We start from the raw sequence: 11,128 nt of genomic DNA on the forward strand, positions 1-11,128 counted from the left end.
AACATGAAACTTGAAAACTCATAATAGTTATGTTCTTGACTTGTGTCTATACATTATAAGTTTTATGTTTTCCAATGGAATTAAAGATGTTGATCTTTTGTTTGGAGTATTTTTAGGGATCTTATTTCAGTATTTGTTAAAAAGATTAATGTTAGATCAATATGGTTTTTGGTTTATTATTAAACAATAATCATATTGCTCTAAGTGATTGAAAGTGTATACATAGTTAAATTATTTGTATTAGTTTCTTAAATGAGCTTTTTGTTTGACATTGTAGATAGTACTCTTTGACTTTTATTTACTCTAGTCATTGTAGTAGGCTTCCGGGAGTAAGCCTAAGTCTAAGGGGAGTGGATGTAATGCCTACCCCTAGTTTAGATTTATCTTTCTTGTAGGCTTCCAGGAGTAAGCTTAAATCTAGGGAGAGTGAATGTAATTCCTACCCCTAGTTGACTTTTTTTGTCATATTGTCAGATTCTTTTGTGCCTCTTTCCTGATTATTTTGTATGATTATCAGTACCTGGTTACTAGATTAGATTAAATGTATTTCATACTCAGTTTATATATGTGATGAGTTACTAATTTATTTTAGTTATTTTAGGATTATTTCGATGATGATATATATGTTCATATTTAATGACTTTTAGTTATTTCATGATGTTAGTTAGAGAGATGATTTATATGCAGTTCTATAGGTACTTACCCCATACTTGCATGTGTATGGTGTACTTGTCTGTTTCACTTTATGATTGATGTTCCTAATGTGGTTGAGGGAGGGAGTCATAGTCACCTACTAGTTAGGATCTACATGATGCACCACTCCCCACCATTGCCTGTTTAGTTTAGAATATATGAGTATATACATGCATGGATTTTATGCAAATTGCAAGTACCGAGTATTGACTTCCCTGAATTGCCAAGATGAGCATACCCTATCGTAGTATTTCAATGTTATAACTGGGGAGATAACTCTTGAGTCCAAAACCTAATCTAAGCCAATTGTCCTAGAAAATAGGACAAGTATTTGAGTTAGTTTCACCCTTCTGAATTCATCAAGTGATGTGAGTTAGTGATTTTGACCCTAGAGTTTGTTTTGGTATTCTATACTTTATGATGAATTTTTCGTATTTAGTCTTGTGGGTCTATGATGATTTTTTGTTATAATTAAATCAAATTAAAAGATAATTAATGATTTCATTTAATGGAAATCTTATTAAGGTAATTTGATATTTAATTATATTTAATTAATTGAGAAATTAATTAAATAAAAGAATTAAATTTAAAGATTTTATTAAAGTTCTAATTTTGGCATTTTATATTTATTTAATTTAATAATAATTTACTTAGTAGTTTTATTTTAATAATAAATTCTAAATAATATTATTAGTTAAATTAATAAATATTATATTAAAAACATCTCGAGAATTATTAAAGAGAGAAAGAAAATTATTTAATAAAGATATTTTAATTAATGGCATAAAGGTTGTGCATGAAATTAAAATATAATAATAGTTAAAGATCAATGAGTCTTCTTGCGTGATTGCACTCGTTGTTTTAGCATCAGATCTAGGTAGGATCTTGTGGGTTTGTGCAGTAGTTGCTCATTCTTTGAATTCATATCTTCCTTGTGTTTGTTGTGTTTTTGTTTTTCAAAATTCCTCTAGGTTGAAACCCTTGTTTGCATATCTAATGTTCTTCATTTTAGGAAACCTCTATAAGCAATTTGATGATTTGAAACCCTTGTGTATGAATTTGATTGTTCTTCATTTTCAAAAGCATCTGTAAATGAATTTAATATTTGAAACTTTTGTTTGATTAATTGGATAATTCATAGTTTGAATCAATTAACAAATTTGTATTTTTAGGATAGGGTTTCCATTTTGGGAAAGTTTCAATTTTTAGTAGGTTTCCATTTCGAGAAAGTTTCTATTTTTAGTATGTTTCCATTTTAGGTAAGTTTCTATTTTTAGCAAGTTTTCATTTAAGGAAAGTTTTCATTTTTAGTAGGTTTCCATTTCGGAAAAGTGTTTCTAAAGTTCTAAAAAATAAAAATGAAAACTTGAAAACTAATAGTGAATATTAAACTTGTGTGTTTTCTAAAACCTAATGAATTATGAAAAGTTACTATTGCATGCACTTTATGTGATGTGTGGTTTACTGATGTTGAGTTTCAAGGTTGACTTAGCTTTGACCAAGTCAGAATGTTTACTAGAGGCTTGGGGGTTTTGTTATGAAATGTTGTTCTGACTACAATCTTTTATACCTGACCATGGTGATGTGTCATGTGTGTGCTATGATGAGTTTGATCAAATGTTTTGATGTGCTTTCTAGTTTCTTGTGTGGAGCTAAGGTGAATTGTGTGACTTTCTTTGAGTCTTCGATCAGTTATCCTTGATTGCTTTATAGTTGCTTGTATAGGACTAAGGTGATTATGTGATTTGTTTTTGGTGATGTCATGTTATGACATGGATTTGGTTTAGGTATACTTGATTTTGGATCAATCCTATTAGGATGATCATTTTGGTGAAATCCATGATTTTGATCAGTAATATTTCAATGCTTTCCAGTTGCTTGTTTAAGAACTCATGTGTGGTTTATAGTAATTTGAGATATTTTTCTTTTGTTGAGCTTAGGGTAGGTTTTATGTATGTCATGTTGGGAAGTGGCTTGCAATGGAGTTCGAGACCCTAAAGAGGCTGAAAGGTAACCCATTGTAGGTTATTTTAATAAGTGATAACATTTCATTAAGTGGGTTTTAAATGATTTAATAAGATATTAGTATCACAAAAAGTCACTAGGGAGTCCTGGAGTGTTAAAAGACTATTGTTGTAACCTTAGAGATGACTTGTTAATATGCCTTTTCTGTATGAAAGGATACTGACAGCATATAGAGACACTAGGGGCTGGAGTATTAAAAGACTGTCAGGTAACCCTAGAGTTGGCTCATGTGATGACACTTGCCCACTTGCATAGTAGATTTCCTACATGTCTGTGTTAGCTCTGGATTTAATTGATACTTGTGTCTTGGTACCCTTGAGATAGTTTGCTTTCAGGTGATTTCTTGAACCTAGCTTTTGGTTTTGACTTTTGAGTTCTTATCCTATTTGGGACTTGAGTTTATCTTCTCAACATGGTGGGAGTGGACCTCTTTGGGTTCTACAAGGTCAGGTGGTAGTGCATTTTCTTATATAATTGAGATTCGACCATCGGATGCCATTGTTGGATGTGTTTGTGCAAATGTTCCTTTTTATCTGATCTTGTATTTCTATGATGGATGATTATACTCGAAGTGTATTGTATTTGATTTCATAGATCTTATGAGATGATGTTATTTGTTTCATGATGTATATTATTTTAGCCTCTCATACCCTATGACTTGTAGAGTGAATGATTGTGCATTTTGTTTATTGCCAAGTGGCATCTTGTAATTGTATATTATTTAAATGGATTCATACTTGTAGTTATTCTTTAATGTGGATGTGTCATATATTGCATTTAGTATTAATTAAACTTAAATGTGATTCAACGTCATGGGACCCTTAAGAATTGTAATTTGTTTTATGGTATGTGTTTATATGTATGTTATTGCTTTTGCTATATTTATATCTGTTGTTGTTAAGTTATTATCTTTCAAAAAAAAAGTTTGACAAACTTAGTGAAACTTTAGGTTAATTTCTTTTGGGTCACTTGGCAAGGTGTTACATATAGTATTGGTAATTGAGAAGCTAGAAGACAATCCATTGAAATTAAATCCTCTTGGTTATATTATACTAATTAGAAGCTTTACTTGTATAAATAATAAACTAGTTACCTTAACCAAGTCCTTGATCAACACTTTCACAATTTGATGAGTATTAAAGGTGTTTTTAGCACTTTGGATGTAGACTTGACTAATGAATTTGGGGAGAAAGTTAATGAACTGAAGGAGATTAGAGGCAATGTGATGAGTTGATGTCTGAGTGGTTTGGAAAGTTCCAAGATGGTGATACATGTATGTTCAATAGGTTAAGAATCTTGCACACAATCTTAAAGACTCTCAAGTTTAGGAACACAAAGATTCCTGAGAAAATTAGGGATGCAAAAGCGGAGTTGCCTCAGTGGAGAATCAAGCTATAGGCCATTGTCATTCTAGATCATTATAAAATAATGACTTATTCTAACAAGTACTAGGAATATTACTAGAGAGTCAAGGAAGTGGAAGTGGCAAAAGGAGCTTCGGGGGTCAAGGCAAAAAGTGTCCAAGGTCCAAGGTCAATGGAAGCTTGAAAACTCTTTATGATTTTTTCTTTTAATAATTTATAAATAAAACTTATTTATTGTTTTAAAAGTACTGTGTGAAAGTAACAATTCTTTTGAATCATTATTTTTTGATTTTTTAAATATTTGATCGTTGATTTTTTTAGGGGTCTTTTGGGTGAACTATGATTGACTCTTAATAGAATTTTATATTTTGTTTTCTATTTTCCTGGAAAAGATTTCAATGAAATTATACTATTGAAGTTATACATATTTGATCTTCGAATCGGGGTGTGTGAATTTTTTTCATGTGAGAAGATATCAACAGATAAATGTGTTGAAGTTTTCACTCATCTATGTGGAAATTTTTCACTCATCTATGTAGAATATGGGAATCTTATTTGTGAATGAGTTTCTGTGGATTCTATTAAATTGTTCGACTCTTTTACTTTAGTATTTCTTTATGTGGAGTTTGCACCTTTGAAAGCTTTTTGGTCAAAAGCTTGCCTTATCGTTTTCACTCTAAAACAACTTCAAGCTTGCCTTATCGTTTTCACTCTAAAAGCTTGCCTTAAGTTTAAATCATGTGAAGGTAGTTTCCACCTTTGAAAATAAGTAGAGAATTAATTGTTGATAGATATTATTTGATCAATTCAATTGTGGCTACATTTATCACCTTGATTGGATAGAAAATAGGGATAGGTGATAAATCTGTCAACCAACATTGGAATAGAAATTTCTAACAAATCCCTTGACAATCACCTTAAAGGGTAACTTCCAACATAGGTCTCCAAACCATTATCAGAGACTCAAAACTCAACCACAAATAAATGTTTTCCTTATATCTCTTACAAATATACATAAAATCCGATACTCAATCAATACTAGAATAGATAAGCACTGCCTAAATTATAATAACAAATCAGGAAAAAAATTAGCACATCGGAAAAATGCTTAGAAGACTATCCTCTAATGTTGAAAATGGTATTGCAAATTGAGAAGCACCCCAAAAATCCATTTTTGTTGGAAATATGTTGTCTCATTATCAAAGTTTCAAACTTTTAGGTCTCAATCATATATGTGTTAACAAACTGGCAATGATCTAAAAAAAGCATACATGTATATACACACAGACAAGGAGATATAAGAAACCAATCATTATTTATATAAATATCGTGAAAGAGTTTTCTTGAGATCCAAGAGTTGTTGTAAAAATTATATTGAGATTTGTATACATGTGTTCAGAAATCTGATATACAATGCTAAATAATTAAAAAAAAATTTATATTAGAAAGACACTAGAGAAAATGAAAATGGGTTTTTCTTGTTATACAAAAAAACTCAATGTTAACCAACAAATAAAGAAAGGACTACTTTTCTACACAATGGAAAATGCCAAATAAAATATGTTTACCTATTTGAAAACATTCATAATGTTAAACTAAAATTTATGTGTTATCATATACTTTTTTTCAAGTAAAAAGATATGTGATTTCATTACATTAAATGGTTACAAGGTTGTTTGTGAGTAAAACTCTTGCATATCTTATTTTTTAGATTAAATGAACTTCTATGTTTATAATCTTGGATTTTAAGGCTCCACATGAGAGAAAATATATTAAATTACATAACTACATTGACAATCCATTTATGCAGAAGAACTTCTATTTTACATTTGCAATTAATATAGGTCATACTTATTGTTGTCATTAGTTTTGAAAGAAATATAAACTTATTATAGGTAGAAAAATGACTCTTGTGTTACCTACAATGTGGAAAGAAGTAGTTTTTTGATTGAAGTAACTCAATTTTAAAGAGAACACAAGTACTCCTTTTTGTAATATTTAAACGATTCATATAAATATATTATATGAAACATCCCCAATTTGGATCTTATCATACACAAGAAACAAAATAAAATCCAGAACTCAATTACCTCCATTTTTGTATAAAAAGATAAATTTAATTAATTTTCCCTCTATGATAGAATGTCTCTGCAATTTTAAATGCTTGTAACTTAAGTCACAAAAAATTGAGATATTGTGAATTTTGTGTTTAAGAAAATACCATGCCTATTCAAACCTATGTGAAATAAAGCATATTATTTATAAATGTTATCTCTAATAAAAAAAAAAATCAAACCACCTTAACATGGATAAGTTATTACAACATTTATAATGATTGATGTTCCATGATCAAAGAACAATTTATAATGTCACGAGAAAAACATACTAATAAATCCCAAATGAAGCTTGTCCTAAGGCTTCGGAAATAGGGGATCAACATAATGCAAAACTTACATGAATTAATCTATATACATATAATCTAATTTATATGAAATATATAGTATTATCATGATGCAACCATCAATCTCCACCCACAACCAACGACTTCAAGTTGGAGGAAAACCCATCTGAACTATAAGAAAAATAAATATTTAGATCAAAAGTAAAATATGATAGTAGAAAATAAATTTAAAATATGAAAGATGTATAGATGTGTAGTAGAAGGCTACTCAAAATAATGAAAAATGGGGATCTTCATTGAGTAGGGTTGTGATCGAAGCATTGTAAAATCCTTAAATCTTATGTCTTGTATTGAGATCATCCATATGACTTCTCACCTTTATTGAAGCCATGCCTTGCAATAGCCTGAAGTATATTTATCTTCATCCTCTCGTGAAGCCATCTCCATCTAAAACCCTTATAGTCGCTCCTGTTTTCTTGCATAGCAAAAAAAAAAGAGAAGTGAAAGCATTGAAGAATTTTAGGGCTTTCAAATATAAAATATCAAATAATTTAACAATATAACATATGTTTTATACTTTTAGTAAGTATAATTTTAAAAAATAAAATAAATATTTTGAAAAAAAAAAAACTAGAGTTTTAACACTTTTTATATTCTTTCATTGTGATTTGTTTGTAGAAAAAATCAAATGAAAAGAATATGTGTTACTATTATTCAGAAATAAAAATAAAAGAAAAATAAAGAGTGGGTTTATTGTTCTATTCTCTTGATTTATAGATAAGAAGTTTAAAATAAAGTCAAATATATAATTTATATATCAAATAATATTAGGTAATATAATTTATATATCAAATAGTAGCATGTTACATTTATTATTAGGTTAGGATATATTTAAAAATTTATATCAATTAGGGGAAAAAAAGAATTATTTTATGTATAATTGGTATCTATAAACAATAGTAAATGAATTTATGTGTTATTTAATTACTTCTAAATAATTAATTTTCTTGTTGGTAACAGGTCATTTTTTATTGGAGCTATGAAACGAGGCCAAAAATCAAAGGGATCTCATCTCCTCATCCCCTTGAAACTAACACCCTAGACCCTTGAGCACGATAACCCAATAGGGACACCAAGCCCAAGAGGTGTAGAGACACACACGCAACATGGGTCTAGCATAAGGTCTTTGAGAAATCCAAGCGCTGAGAGAATTCAATAGTTGGATTGACATGAATGTCATTATCTTCATGTTTATCATGAACTATTTGGCATAATGCACTTCCTAGTCAATGATTCATTCCAACTCTTAGGATTGTTATGTTGAACGACAATTCCTTCCAACTCCCATCCCCAGCTTTTCATCAGTTAACTCTGAGTGTAATTCCTTCTAACTCTCATTCCCTGCATAGACCATCTAGGTTAAATGTAATTCTTGTGATTTAAACTTTGAACCTCCCTATTACAAGGGCTTGAAGCAACTGTTATGTAATGAGCTCATGTTATCTTTTAAATAATTTATTACAATTATAATTCTAATATAATTTGTTTGAAAATGAATGAATAAATTAAAATAGTGAACTTTTATTAATATTACTATTGTAAAGGAAGTTTACAATTGATTAAAGTTGTGAGAATCTATATGAAAGATCAAAACATTGAAATTCACGTACTAGTCCTATTCAACTTCTATTTCACTTTCAAGCTGAATAATTCCACAAATACCAAAAGTAGGCGAAGCATTTCTTCTTGTACTATGTGCAATGAGCTATACAAAGGTAGGAAATGATGGATGAAAATATGATAGAAACCAACATTGAAATTCTCTCTTTGCAACAACCTTAATAGAAAATAACTAAACTTTATGCTATGAGCCCTACATCTTATACAAATGGTACCCAAAACGGAAGCATTATGGAGAATTAAGACTTCCAATGTTGAAATAGAGGAGTAATAGTCATTTTTATTTGTGTGACTAATTATCTAGTTGTATTTTTTCTAATATTCAAATAAAGACTATTTATAGCCCCGTTACAAAAAAAAATAGTAAAAATAGTAATGTTTAGTTTTTGTAACTAAAATTTTTAGTTGCACTGACATTTATTTGTCAAACTCTACTACTTTTTGTCAATTTCACTAATCAAATATGACTTAAACAATCCAAATGCAACTAGATTGTTTCAATCATATTTTATTATTGAAATTAATCACAATTTCACCATGATACATTTGACATGGAAATCAAAATAACTTCAAGTCATAGTTAAAAATATTAATAATTCATTAATATAATGAGTAATAAAAGTTAAATATCTCAATCTTAAGCTTGGCTTGAGACACAATATCTTTTGTGCAATAGGTAGTTTTGGTGCATTAAGCCATCAGACTGGTCAAATGGCTCACATAGGTACAGGTGCCATGAGGGGGGCTTAAGCTCTATAAAATATGGTCAAATTTGAAACAAAAAATATTAGAGGGGCAATAGTCATTTGTTTATTCAATGATCATTTTCAGTCATGTAGTAATTTATTTGCCAAAATTCTACTAGTGTGTACTTACCCAACAACATGTAAATGTACTTCCTTATATCCTTTATAATGTTATGTTAATTAAAACATTGCAGACCGACCTATCCTTGTTGTTTAGCATAAAGACATAGGCATGCTTCTTGAATATGAGGTTTGTATATTTAGAAATATATACAACCCAAGGAGAAATAATTCTAGTAACTTCCAACGCCTTTGATTTGAATCTATAGTCACAAGGGTATCAATTAGCTATTCAAATATCTCTTGTTCTTGACTCTATTCTTATTCTTTGTTTGCACAAGGGATTAGATAGTGTAAAAGATTAATCAATAATCCATACATGCCCTAAAAAACTACATTCAATGCACCAATACATTTTATGTAGTTTCTTTACCTTGATGCTATATGATATCACAATGAGCTAGGATATTTTAGTAATCCTATGGAAGATAGAATTTTTCTCTATAAATTTGAGAAAATATCATGAAAACATCTGCCAAGAAGGCCTTAAGATTAAAAAGTCATCAATAACTAATATGTTGGATATAAATTAACATTTTAATCTTTATAGGAGGTTAAGGATTTGTAATTACAACTCCCCCTAAGCCAAGGGTTTACCTTTTAGTTGAGATTTTATATGCACCTTCTAGAGGTACAAATCCATCTCTTATCTCATTTTCTTCTTTCTTTTTCTATATATTATTGATATCATTTATTTTGTTACTAGTACCAATCTTTCTTTAAGCACAAGGCCTCAGATTCATCCCTTTGCAAAATCTTGAAATATATCCTAACTCGTTACAATTATAGTAATTGATCCCATGCTAGAAAGCATGACCAATTCTCCTCATGTTTTCTCGATAGCAATAGCTTTATGACCATTTTTTTTAATGTGCAAACATATCCATTGAAAGATTGAATGTCATTCTTCTAATACCCATTCATCACTATCAACCTAGGTTTGCATTATGTAGATTTATGCCTATACTTATTGAAACATAAAATTGAAGCTATATTTGTTTTGAATTTATTAAATTATGTCTTAGCCTAAGTGAATTCAATCTACTCCTACATTCAACAAAATTATGTCAAACCTTATTCCAAAAAAAAAAATTACCATTGAAATATTGAGAATGCCTAGTGGGATTAGTTTGTTTGAGATTTGTGATTAATTTTCTTGAAGATGTTATTTCTTTCTTAATATCTTCTTGGATTCATCATGATCCTTTAATTTTCCTTCTTATTGGCCTTATTTAAATGAATTGTCTCCTCTTTCAAATCTTGGACCACCCTTATCCCTTTGTGGTTTTTGGTAATTGTATCTCATCATGGGTGTTATTGCCACTTGTGAGTTTTGAGCATTTATCAACCTAATCTTTTGCATCTTTTAATTCTTTTCTCAAAAGAACAATCACTCCTTCAAGCTTAGTGTGTTCAACATATTTACTATGAATTTTTCAATCTAGATAATCAATAATCTACATGCCTTCTTTAACTTGTATTTTTAGATTAGTCACTTCATCTTATGCCTTTTTTAATATCAAACTCATATTATTATTTTTGTTTCTACTTCATCCCTCAACTTATATTGTTTACATTCTTCTCTTGAAACATCCATGTCCTCAAGAGAAGGCTTATGTTATCCTTCAAGATCCACTACATAGTCATTCTATAATTGATACCACATCTTTCTAGTTCCATTCCCCAAGATCTTGTTTTGGAATTATTATCTTGTTGGTATTTCCTTAAGAAACCTTTTATGATCAAATGAGTGATCTACCTTCACTTGTTAGATTTTTTAATCTAGAAAACTTGCGTTGACTAGATTTTGAAAAAAAATAATGATGGGGGTGGGGAGGGGCGAATCAATGTGCAATAAGACTTAAACTACTGTTAGAAAGGACAGGGTTGTCGCTATACCAAAAGATCAACCTGTCAATACCCGATACAACCAATAGTCTTATAGAACCACAATAGGTGGCTAAGCCATGTGACAAGTCTTGCGAGGGACACTAGCCCACTGCCAAAATCCCCCCTAGCATTACTTTTCATGGGGTGTAGGATTCAAACCTGTGACCAAGCTCTGATACCAATTGTTAGAAAGGATAGGGTTGTCATTG

This window comes from Cupressus sempervirens, chromosome 10, assembly GCF_028749045.1.
Source record: "Cupressus sempervirens isolate cs-2001-9-10 chromosome 10, ASM2874904v1, whole genome shotgun sequence".
Taxonomy (NCBI): domain Eukaryota; kingdom Viridiplantae; phylum Streptophyta; class Pinopsida; order Cupressales; family Cupressaceae; genus Cupressus; species Cupressus sempervirens.